The 12,913-nt window shown below is 47.5% G+C and overlaps 1 protein-coding gene and 1 long non-coding RNA gene across 6 annotated transcripts in view; both read right to left on the bottom strand.

Annotated features, from left to right (window-relative positions):
* The window catches only part of DTD1 (D-aminoacyl-tRNA deacylase 1), a 134,600-nt gene that overhangs the window by 32,879 nt on the left and 88,808 nt on the right, over positions 1–12,913 (bottom strand). The gene's annotated exons all lie outside the window — the stretch shown is intronic.
* Positions 4,695–11,809, bottom strand: LOC146395211 (uncharacterized). The gene is made up of 3 exons (XR_014832894.1): positions 11,636–11,809; positions 5,723–9,686; positions 4,695–5,218 (listed from the first exon to the last, which is right to left on the bottom strand). It is a non-coding gene; the product is annotated as an uncharacterized LOC146395211 (long non-coding RNA).

Here is a 12,913-nt window from a genome sequence, read left to right as displayed (position 1 = left end):
GATCATCCACCCTGGCCAGGGAGTGAGGGTCACTACCTCATCCTTACACCCCTCCCAAAACACAGATACGGCATTTCTCAGAATGACACCCCCATGTGCCTCTGGACACAAAAGCGAGTTTTTCACCAATAAGCATGTGCTGGCATGTTACTGCTTATTCCTGTGCTCATCACCATCAGAGGCGTGGCAAAAGGTAAACAAGAGCCCCGGCCCACGAGGTCTGGAAAGGCAAGACTTAATCACTGAAAGAAAAGGATGACCCACTGAACAGTAGCAAACCGCCAACAGCAAGAGTCCTTACTCAAAGAAAGGAAAATCTCTCACAACTGGAGTCAGTAAAGGAAGGGATGTGGGGGAAGCTGGATTTGTCCTAAAAAAGCAGAATGGAGAAGGAAGGACTTGAAGGCAACCCAGATGTTGCCCCAACCTACAGAGAGACCGTGAGCCAGAACAGCTCATAGGAAAAAAAGTTCAGGAGTTCCTGTCGTGGTGCAGCAGAAACGAATCCGACTAGGAACCATGAGGTTGCGGGTTCGATCCCTGGCCTCACTCAGTGGGTTAAGGATCCTGCCTTGCTGTGGCTGTGGTGTAGGCGTGCAGCTGTAGCTCCGATTCGACCCCTAGCCTGGGAACCTCCATACGCCACAGATGCGGCTCTAAAAAGCAAAAAAAAAAAAAGTTCGACAAAAAAGAGGGCTTTTTTTTCCTTTTCTTTTTAAAATATTTTATTAGAGTATAGTTGATTTACAGTGTTGTACCCATTTCTTCTGCACAGCAAAGTGATCCAGTCTTATATACATACACATTTCCTTTCTTGTATTATCTTCCATCCATCATGTTCTATCCCAAAAGATTGGATATTGCTCCCTGTGCTGTACAGTAGGACCTCACTGCTTATCCATTCTAAATGGAATAGTTTGCATCTACCAACCCCAAACTCCCCATCCATCCCACTCCCTCCCACAACCTCCTTGGCAACCACAAGATTGTTCTCCACATCTACGAGTCTGTTTCTGTTTTCTGGATAAGTTTGTTTTTGCCATATTTTAGATTCCACATATGTGATATCATATGTATTTGCCTTTCTCTTTCTGGTTTCACTTATTATGAGAATCTCTAGTTGCATCCATGTTCCTATAAATGCCATTATTTCATTCTTTTTATGGCCAAGTAGTATTCCATTGCATATATGGGCTTTTCTCATTGTTAAAAGTTTTACTGAAGTATAGGTGATTTTCAATGTTGCAATCATTTCTGCTGCACCACAAAGTGATTCAGTTATAAATATACACATATCCATTCTCTTTAACCTAAATGTCCATAGACAGATGAATAGATAAAGAAGATGTGGTACATATAGACAATGGAATCCCACTCAGCTGTAAAAAAAGAACGAAGTAATGCCACCTGCAGCAACACGGATGGACCTAGAAATAATCATACTAAGTGAAGTTCAGTCAGACAGTGAAAGCCAAACATGATATCACTTATATGTGGAATCTAAAAAAAAGAAAAAGATACAAATTGACTTATTTACAAAATAGAAACAGGCTCATAGACTTCGAAAACAAATTTAGGGTTACTAAAGGGATGGACTGTGGGGTTGGGATTAGCATAAATCAAGATTTTTTTAAAAATTATCTTCAGGGTTCTGCTTCTGTCCAAGATGGAGCAACAGGAACCAGAGGTACCCTCCCATTTGAATCCCCCACCCCCCAAAAAACCCCAGAAAAGATAAACATAGAAGAAATAGTTTTCTCCCACTGTGACGTAACATGATGAGCAGTATCTTGGGAGTCTGCGACGCAGGTTCCATCCCAGGCCCAGCACAGTAGGTTAAAGATCTGGCATTGCCACAGCTGCATCTCAGGTCACAACTGTGGTTTGGATCTGAACCCTGGCCCTAGAGCTCCATATGCCATGGTGAGGCCAAAAAAGAAAAAAATAACTGTTTTCAAGACACTGGACATGCGGCAACAAAGGGACAACCAGGGTGCGGTGAGGAGAGGGGAACAGATGCAGGGCCTGGAAGACCCCCGAGCAGAGAAGATGGAATTGAGAGTCCTGGGGCCACAGTAGCTAAAGTGCTCAGGGCAGAGCCAGAGAGGAGGAGTGACCACTGGCCAGGTACTGGGCAGCGCCTGCAAGTGAGGGTTACAGGGCCTGGCCCCCAGACAGGGCTGGGAACAGAGCCTGTGCACACCAGCCAGATCGGACGACCTCAGACCCACAGGACAGCAGGTGAGGTGCTCGGCAAGGCCGTGTGTCCACAGTGAGGAGCAACCAGCCCCGGATGGAACAATATCCTCAACTCAATAAAAACAAGACCCACAAGAATCAAACTGATTGCAAGTCCCCGAACCACAAAGCTCAAGAACCATTTATAGGAATGCAAATATATCCAGTACTCAATAAAGTAAAAACTGTCCAAACTCTCTCCAAATTTCCTAACCCTCAAATGGCCAAAGGAGAGGAAGCAGAAAGCTTGGGCTCTCGCTGAGCAGAAGGCACGTGGGCCAGCAGGCACATCACGTTTAATCACATCGGCAGCCACCTTCCTGGAAGGGCTGCTGTTCAATAATCATTCCCACAGAATCCTAAGCTGTGGGCAAGTCTTCATTACTCAGCTGTTTCTGAGGCTGAAACCACTTAAAATAATTGAAGGGCTGATTTTTCCCTTCAGATTTTATGAAGCTCATCTTAGTAAACAAAATTCTGTCATGAGATATGATTTTATTAGAAATGCCAATCTTATAAAAAAATTAACTGTTTATTAAAGATCTGAGTGAGACGTATGAATCTCTGAGGTAATTTTAAACACGGAGCTTGTTTTATAGATGAATCCTTAACAAAATAAACAGTTGCTATTTACCTTCAAACATGGCCCATAAAAATTTTGTTCCAGAATATTTTCATGAGATTCTGAAAGTACAATGCTATTTTCTACTTTGTCAAAAGCTCTATCTTTTGTGAAAGGATCTTGGCTTAGATCGCTTTCGTAAAAGTAAATTCACATGGTTGTAACTCCTGGGTGTGAGGTGACACACGAGTCTTCACCCGATGCTTCCATCACCTTCGAGCAAATGCGAGGCCCCCCAGTTAGATTGTTAAGATCTGTAGCCCAAGCCTCTCCCAGGATTATAAATCCCCCCAGAGGTACATTTAATTTATAAGAATTCAATCACCTGGCACTCAGAAAAAAAGAAAGAAAGGAAGAAAGAGAAAGAAAAAGAAAGAGAGAAAAAGCAAGGGAGGAAGGAAGGGAGGGAGAAATGGCAACTCCCACAGGCCTGGACACTCTGCCAGCCACTGGCCTTGGAGAACATCTGCTCATGGGCAGTGGCAATGGGTGTGTGTGTGTTTGTGTTTGTGTGTCTGTGCTGCTCGCTTGTCCGGAGATCTTATCAAACCGAACGTGGGTCTACTCATCCGACGCTCAGCAAAGCCACTTACTGCCACAAGGCTGCGATGAAGGAAAGTACAGCTTTCAATGCAGATCCCAGCAAAGGAGAAGGAGCTGCTCATGTTCAAAAGACCCAAACTCCCAGACGCCTTTCAAGGAAGGCTTTTCACAGACAGCATGAGGGAGGGGTCATAGGGTGCGTGGTCAGCTTGGGCACAATTCTCTGACTGGTTGGGTGGGTGGGGAGGTGACAGGGTCATGTTTTGGGAATCTCAACCATCCACCTTCTGGTTCCAACCTGTCTGGGGTGTCCGGGCTGGTGGTCAGCAGGCAGTTAACTTCTTTCACCTGGTGGGGTTTTTTGGTATCTGCAAAACAACTCCAGGCTATGGCTCAGGATATTACCTGCAGCCCTTAAAGAGGAACTAAAAGTCCTTGACTTTGTTTTATGGCTAAACTATCATTATTTTGTCTTGCTTGACTACCTCCCTTTGTTTCTGCATCTTCTCACTTCTCTGATTAAATCTGCTCTTTGGAACCCAGGGAAAGCCTAGGAAACTAAAGGTTTTCTACAAGAGCGAGCCAGGGGCATGGAGGTGGGGGTCTGTCTCCAGGAAGGCCCACAGGGTCCTGCTCCGTTCCAGGGAGACCTGCACACAGAACGTGCCCACCTCCAGCACATCTATGACCTGAGCCTTCAAGGGCCAGGTCAGTGGATGCTAAGCCTTCTGCACCTTCCAGGAAGAGACAGAAGAAGGGACAGGGAGTCACAGAGGAACAGTGACCATGAGGGAGTGAGGGGAATGATAACTTGGTCTACTCAAACATGAGGAGGAGGAGGAAGAGGAACGGTCACCCCCTGGTGTCACCATCAGGGACCTTCTATGGATTTTGTGGTACATGTCTCAGCACGCCCCACACCAGTTTATGTAAACACGCACCTTCCTGTGGAGGACTGTCTGTCTCTACAGAACCTCAGGCTTCATAACAGACTTTCAAGGGCCATTTGGACGATCTCCTGTTTCCACCATTATGCTGGAAATGGACCCACGCTTCAGATGAGAATCCACCACCGATTAGCACCCTGCACTTACCAGGGCAGGTGAAACCAGAGGAAGCAAAATCAACAAGTGCTGGGAGATCGGGAGGTACAGCTGCCTGCAAGGGGATGAGAACACAAGAGCCAGTGCCTCCTGCAAAAAAAGCAGCTGCTCATTGGGCCTCTGTAGGCTTGGGGTGGCCGAGTCGTGGCTTTGCGGACAAAAGCTGAAAATGTACACAATTAGTTTTCTTTCTTTTTTTTTTTTTTTTTTTTTTTTGTCTTTTTAGGGCTGTACCTGCGGCACATGGAGGTTCACAGGATAGGGGTCAAATCGGAGCTGTAGCTGCTGGCCTGCACTACAGCTCACAGCAACACCAGATCCCTACCCACTAGGAGAGGCCAGGGATCAAACCTGCATCCTCATGGATGCTAGTCAGATTTGTTTCTGATGAGCCACGATGGACATTCCCACAACTAGTTTTCTTCAGGTGTAAACACTGAACAGGTCAAACCCCTGTGTGTTGGCTCTCGCTTTGCAGGTTTTGTTCTCTAATATTCAGATTACTGTGCTTATTCTATTAATATGTCTGTACTGCCCATGGTCTGCAGGGTTAAGCTCCTGGCTAAGGAAGCTGGATGGGAAGGAAAATGTCTTTACAAACTTACGGGCAGTAGGGGGGTTCCTGGATTTGGGTTTTGTTTGTTTGTTTTTTGTCTTTTGTCTATTTTTTTTTTGGGGGGGGGCGCATCTGTGGCATATGGGGTTTCCCAGGCTAGGGGTCTAATAGGAGTTGTTGCTGTCGGCCTCCGCCACAGCCACAGCAACACCAGATCTGAGCCGCGCCTGCGACCTACACCACAGCTCACGGCAATGCTGGATCCTTAACCCACTGAACGAGGCCAGGGATCGAACCCACAACCTCATGGTTCCTAGTCGGGTTCGTTTCCACTGCGCCACGACAGGAACTCCTGGATGTGTTTTTAAGTAACTTTTAAATATAAGTCCATTTTTACGTAATGATTGAGGAAGGTTTGATGATACCCTTTGAAAAGAAATCTAGCCTCGGAGTTACTGTTGTGGCTCAACAGGTTAAACACCTAACATAGTATCCACGAACATGAGGGTTCGATCCCCGGCCTTGCTCAGTGGGTTAAGGATCTGGTGTTGCCACAAGCTGCATAGGACGTAGATATGGCTCGGCTTTGGCGTGGCTGTGGCATAGGCCAACAGCTGCAGCTCTGATCTGACCCCTAGCCCAGGAACTTCCATATGCCACAGGCATGGCCATAAAAAGAAAAAAGAAATCTAGCCTCTTCCAAAAGACCAAAGCGAATGGGGATTTTATTTACCATGTACTTCCATTTTTTCAAAATGTCCTATTTTATAACAGAGGCTAGGAAACAAAACGCTGTACATTCCTAAGTCTTCCATTATTTGCCTCAAGGCAGCAGGCAGGGAAGGTCTAAAATCTCCATGTGGCAATTCATTGGGGGCGGGGGGAGGGCAGGGGTTGAAGCTGTTCTTTTACAGCAAACCATCACTGTGACGTCCAGTGTATACGTATTCTGAGCAGCCTACAAGATTGGTGGGGACCCAGGAGGGCATGGGGGGCTCTCCCACAGTTACCCCCAGTGCCACCGCTGAGCAGGTGAGAGGGGACAGCACCTCCACCTGACAGCAGTGCTGGGAGACTGCCCTCCAAGCTAGTGCAGATCCAAGTAAGAGCAGCAGCCCACAGTCTGCCCCACTGTGCAGGGTGGCGAGGAGGCGGGTACAGAGTTCAGAAATGTCTGAGGCAATTCTCATTGTGAATTTTATGGTACTGGTCCTCAGTAGACTGGATATTAAAAACAACAAAACTACCCAAAACTACCCAAACAACTATAAAACCAAACCTTCCCACAGGTTAAAAGCCAGGCTGTAGGCTGGTCTGGTGGTGGCCCGGCAGTGGGGGAAGTGGGGCCGGGGAAGAGACGCAGGGCACAGCTGGGGCCTGTGTGATCTTACACATCCTCATGTCCACTTGGACTTTACAAGGGTGGACAAGGCCGCCGGGAGTCACGAATGCTGGAAAAGATCGAACGAGCCTGTTCTGTTGGGAAATAGAAAAAAAACAGGGAGAAATGGGAAATGGGTGGGACAAGGTCTGGGCCACCTTTCATTGCTGTTGGGAGCACCAGGGTCCAACGGACCCAAGGAACCAAGCTCAGCGTGACTTACTGTTTGCTTCTAAGTCAGGCCTGGACTCTGTGTGAAGTGGCTAGATTTAGAAGACTGAGAACTTGCAAACGACGTTATAGAAAGAGAGCAAAATCCCAGAGGTTACAGTCTGACGGCCGTTAACCATTCATATTTACCACCGCGACCTAATTCCAACATTCCCATCTCTCTCTCTCTCTCCCTCCCCCCCCCCCCCCCCCCTCTCTCTCTCTCTCTCTCTCTCTCTCTCTCTCTCTCTCTCTCTCTCTCTCGGCCTCCCTGACCCGACTGCCATCCAACTGGCTCCCTCACTGGCGAGTCACCTAAATCTCTGATGACACCTGCTGACTATACATCTGTGAGAGAATTAGGTTCTAACTTTTTACAGATTATAATTTGACCATTAATATGAAAAACTCTGTTTTTCCCATTTGACCTCTCTCCCTCTAGGCAGCTATGGATACATCCTGTTTCCCCAAACGACGGCATAAAACTATCAACCGCAACAAAGAGGAGACACCAAGAATCACTTTTTAAGTGAACAAAGAATTTTATTTGAGGAAAAAAAAATCTTGAGCCACATGCCTTTCTTTAAAATGAGTGACCAATGATATCACTTACATGTGGAATCTAAAATATGGCACAAATGAACCTATTTACGAAATAGAAACAGACTCACAGACATAGAGAACAGACTTGCGGTTGCCGAGGGGGAGGGGGAGGGAGTGGGATGGACGGGGAGTTTGGGGTTAATAGATGCAAACTACTACATTTAGAATGGATAAGCAACGAGGTCCTGCTGTACAGCACAGGGAACTGTATCCAATCTCTTGTGACAGAACATGATGGGAGATAGTATGAGAAAAAGCATGGGTGTGTGTGGCGGGGACTGGGTCACTTTGCTGTACAGCAGAAATGGACAGAACATCGCAAATCAACTATACTACTTTAATTTTAAAAAATCTTTTAAATGACTAGCCAATACTGAAGGGGAAAAGGAGGGAGGGATAAATTAGAAATTTGGGATTAACATATACCCACTACTATGTATAAAATAATCAACAAGGGCCTACCTACTATGTAGCACAGGGAACTACACTCATTACCTTGTAACAACCTTTAGTGAAAAATAATCTGAAAAAGAGTATATATATGACTGAGCCACTAGCCTGTACACCTGAAACACTGTAAATCAACTATACTTCGATTTAAAATTTTACCACTTAAACCGATTTTTAAAAAACGAGTAACCAAAAAGCCGGTGATCAGCAAAATCACCTTCCTGTCCATAAAACATTTTTATGTAAGCGAAATTTATTTCAACAGTGAATGCACTTTCTTGCTCTCTTGAGATCAAAACATTTTACCACATCAATAATTCGCATACAGTTTTCCCATAATACACCCTAATGAGATGTGGAGAAAGAGTTGTAGAGACAAGAAAGCTCAGCATTTACAATTAGATTTTAGTCATTTTCATCTCAAAGTCCCAGGAAATTCACATGTGACCGTATATGAATATACCTCTATACACGGACGTGGTCACACCCTTCCTTGCTTTTATTATAATTTTCTTATTAACTCCCTGCAGAAAATCTCCCTTTTGTTGAAGACTAGAGGCCAGCAAATACTCTGTCCAGACACTCTCTCTTTGTTCACCACTGTCCCTGAAAGCAGTTAAAGCCTGCAGGTGCCAATCAAGGCTGCCCAACAAAAATACAATAGGAGCCACCTATAAGAGGCACACACACAATTTTCTTTTGGCACATTAGAAAGGAAAGGTGAATGTTACATTATGTAATCAACATAAAAATCACTAACAAGATATTTTACCTTTATTTTTATTTATTTATTTTTGTCTTTTTAGGGCTGCAACCAAGGCATATGGAGGTTACCAGGCTAGGGGTCAAATCGGAGCTGTAGCTGCTGGCCTATACCACAGCCACAGCAAGGCCAGATCTGAGCCGTGTCGGCGACCCACACCACACGGCAACGCCGGATCCTTAACCCACTGAGCGAGGCCAGGGATTGAACCTGCATCCTCATGGATACTAATCAGATTCGTTTCCACCAAGCCACGACGGGAACTCTGACATTTCACCTTTTTTTATACTAACTCCTTGAAATCCCACATGCACCTTATATCACAACAGCCTCCATCGGGACCAGACACATTTCAGCAGGCAGAGGATGCTCTCTCTGTCTTCCCCAAGCTCCCAACCACCTCTGTGCATGGCCCCTGAACCCCCACCCCCAAGGTGAGAGTCAGCCAGCCAGCTGGGTCTGCAAAGCTGTCCCTCACACCTATCTTGCCATAGGCATGCTGTTCTGGGTGCCTGCAGGTGAGGGCCAGGTGCCAGCTGGAGCCCAGGAAGGGGCCTGGGGGACGATCCATCCCACCTCTGGCTGGGCTGGACAGTGGGCTCCTGAGGACCAGCAGACCATGGGGAGGTTACAGGGAGGCCCCAGCTGCAGTGCCAAGGAGCTGCTGCCCCTTGCCCCTCTCTGCCAGGTCCCCCCACCCTTCTCCTTGGAAAGGAGGCAGCACTAAGCCACGTACATGAGTGTGTACGGATGCACACATGCATGTGTGTTGTCACGTGCTGTAAGATTTTCTGTGACCAAGTCCACTTGTCCAGAGAGAAAAGCAGCAGCGCTCAGATCCCCCTCAATAGCGGAGGAGGGTCCAAGAGGAATAACAGGTGCCTCTCTGTGAGCAGAGGCCACGGTTCTCCTTGAGAATGCCACTAACCCTTGCAAGCAGCCAGGCTCCACTGTGGGTCCTGAGGCCGCTGTCCTGCCCTGCGCCCTATAGTCAAAGGAGAGGGCAGGTCCCCAGGACACTGACCTCCACAGCCTGGTCCATTGCTAACACCAGACGCATACCCGAGAGGCCAAGCCAGACATGGAGGACTCAGAAATCATCTATTTCCAAGGCATTCTGGGGTCTTTTCCTTAGTCAACAACTCTGTGTGGTTTTAAACAGTCAATTAGGGAGTTCTCTGGTGGCTCAGCAGGTAAAGGATCTGGCATTGTCACTGCTGTGGCTCTGGTTACTGCTCTGGCATGGTTGCCTAGGAACCTGTTCCTGGCCTAGGAACTTCCGCACGCCATGGACACAGACAAAAAATAAATAGGTTTTTTTCTTTTGGCCTCACCTGCAGCATGCCAAAGTTCCCAGGCCAGGGATTGAATCCGAGCCACAGCAGTGACAAGCTTGGCTCCTTTAATCACTAGCCACCAGGAAACTCCTTAAAGAGGTTGTAAACTGAAGAACTTGAGCTGAGACCAAGTGGGTCTCTGGTTTCTACTAATCAATTACTATGATTAACTTTTTTGTTCACTCAACAAAACTCTTTCTGAACATAACTGAAATCCAAGGGAACTAAGAAGGTCGGAGTCTTCTGAACGCTGTTGTCTCGCTCATAAAGATAAGAACTGCTTCAAGGCAATGACCATCAGGAAAAGGACGGCAGGCTGCTTGGGAGCAAAGAAGCATGTGGGTCTGGCCTCACGAGGCTGCTCAGCCCCGTCAGGACCTGGCTCTCCACCTCTCCACGGGGCACACGTGGTGGGTACGATGCCAGCGCTCCAAATATGTCACCTGCTGAATGCTGAAACAATTAGATTATATAAACCCACCACTAGAAAGATTATAAAGAACGCAATTGCAAAGGCAACACTTCCTTTCAGAGGCTTAAACCCCAGGACAGGGCTAATAACCGAGCACCCAGCCACACTGCTTCCTTAGGTATAATTCACAGAAAACATTTTTATGCATAGAAACATACTCCACTTGAACTGCCCCAGGGAAAAGAAGTAAAAGGTCATTTTCTGTGTTATTTTTTTCACGAGATTATAGCTAGTAATCTAGCTCCTCAGAGGCAATGTCCTACCACTGTCAAAGCATCAAATCCCATTTTAAAGGTAGTGGGTCCTCTGCCCATAAAGACGCCCAATGCTCCTTTTCCAACATCAACGGTGACACCCAGAAGTGCCCAAACCCAGGCACAACCCCACCCAGCTGACAGATTACCTGTCAGACTGGAAAGCAAAGGAAGAAGATTCTATTCCAAATGGCAGTAGCACAATGAGGAAATCGAAAGCTGGAGCAAAGAGACTGTATTTCACCCTTTCAATGTTCTGCCTTCCAGTTACAATGATGCTGTTCACAGCAAGGGCCAGACAAGCCTGTGGGAAGGCAAGGCTGTCCCACCCTCAGCGGTGTGGCCAGCAAGGCCACCCACAGGCACAAAGGCCTGGGTCTAGCCACCAGCAGAGGGAGAGAGTTCCAGACTCTCTGCTTGGTCAACAACTCTCATGACTCTAGCCTCAGACACAACTACTGGTGGCAGCTCACACAGTTTTACCCTCCATATCCAAACCTCAGGGAAAAGAGGGAAAACCATGAGCATTAAGCTGCCCTCTTTTCCAGGTGAGTCTTGGCTCTAGGCTGGGGTAGCACAGCCCCACCGCACAGACAGTCAAGGACACGCAGAGGGCCCAGGGGAGGAGGGTTCAAATGGCTGTGCATCCGGAGGACACAGGCCCAAATGCCAGCAAACAAGCGGGGAGTGTACAGGGCCACAGAGCAAACACTTCTATTTTTAGAGCAGAATTGAGATTCCAGGAGTTCCTGTGGTGGCGCAGCAGTGACGAATCCGACTAAGAACCATGGGGTTGCGGGTTCAATCCCTGGCCTCACTCAATGGGTTGGGGATCCAGTGTTGCCATGAGCTGTGGTGTAGGCACGGGCTCAGCTCAGATCTGGTGTTGCTGTGGCTCTGGTGTAGGCCAGCAGCAACAGCTCTGATTGGACCCTAGCCTGGGAACCTCCATGTGCCACAGGTGCAGCCCTAAAAAAAAAAAAAGACAAAAGACAAAAAAAAAAAAAATTCCAATAAAGTTCGTCCTGTAGCATTTTCTCTCTAAAATCTCCATTCTCCCCGTTCCTTTAAGTCATTTACAGTCTAGATAGGAGTAAGGTCACTGTCTTCTGCAGCATCACCCATGGCAGGTGCATGTCCCTTACACAGGTGGATAGGGATGGGGCTCTTCTCTGACTCGGGTCACTCTCACATCAAAGACCTGCTCACACAATGTCACCATGGTGACTCGGCTGAACCTCTTCCATCCCCTTCTACCTTTCACTGAGACCCCTGCCTCGTTATCGTGTCAGGAAAAGCCCTCAAATTCTCTGGATCCTTTTGGGAAGAAGCCCACCCTCTACCGCAAGCCCTCAGGGTCCTGACTTGCTGCTCGTTTGTGTAGCCCTCAGTGAAGAAAGAGCTGCAGAATAAGTGTACTTTGTCCGGTAAACATTCATTTCCTGCATTACCACTGATTAGTTCCCGGCAATTTGATGAAGCCCTGGGTTCACTTCCCTTGTCTTGGGTGCCCACTCTGACTCCCAATCCGACATCCTTCTTACTGGCACCTGAATGCACCTTGTGACCTGTTCCGAGAAGGTCAGCACAGCCTCGGAGACAGCCCCCGAGTAAAGTATGCCTGAATGTGACAGCAACCCCAGAACACCCAAGCCAACAAGACCTTGTGACTCAAACAGGGCTGGCTGGGGTGACAACCCCAAAGCATCCTGGGCACAGCATGAAGCACCTGGAACCTGGGTCTCAGCAGTGCTGGCATGCGAAGCCAGATTAATTCTCTGCCACAAGGGCTGCTCTGTGGATTTCAGGGAGTTTAGAAGCATCTGTGGCCTCGACTCACTGAAAGCCAGCTGCACTCCCCCCACCACCGGCTGTGACACCAAAATGTCTCTGGATAGTGCCAAAGGTCCTTGGGGTAGAAAATGGCTGAGAAATGAAAATAAATTTTAAAAACAAACACAAACAACAGCAAAAAGGCCCTTCTTAGAATTTCTGTAAGTCTCAGTTTGTGCTACAAGACGCAGCTACTCTCTCATATCTGCCCTTGGCTAAGTGCCCCTTTCTCCACCTCTAGCACAGATGCCTTCAAAACTGAGTCAATCAGGGCTCCTGCACTGAGGTTTTTCTGAGGTTCCCGCCCACACATGCATGTAGGCTGAGTGCTCAGTCGTCCTCCTGTTCAGGGGAGAGGCCCCCTGGAAACCCAAATGCCCAACCTGCAACACTAACTACCCACCAATCTACTCCTGTTAATCTACTCTGGTGGGCATTCTTAGGTATGGACAGACAGCCAAAAACATCCAGATGCCTGAGGGAGCAGCCATAGCTCAAGAGAGAAGGATCAAGTGGAATAAAGACAACAGCTGACTCTGAGCAGAGAT

The sequence above is a fragment of the Sus scrofa genome, chromosome 17, assembly GCF_054392235.1.
Source record: "Sus scrofa isolate SSC_HxYL_T2T_F1_AM1 chromosome 17, Sscrofa_HxYL_maternal_Yorkshire_Landrace_v2.0, whole genome shotgun sequence".
In the NCBI taxonomy this organism is placed as follows: Eukaryota; Metazoa; Chordata; class Mammalia; order Artiodactyla; family Suidae; genus Sus; species Sus scrofa.
The sequence above is the reverse complement of the archived record's forward strand: the minus strand, read 5'-3'. Positions and strand labels throughout refer to the sequence as shown.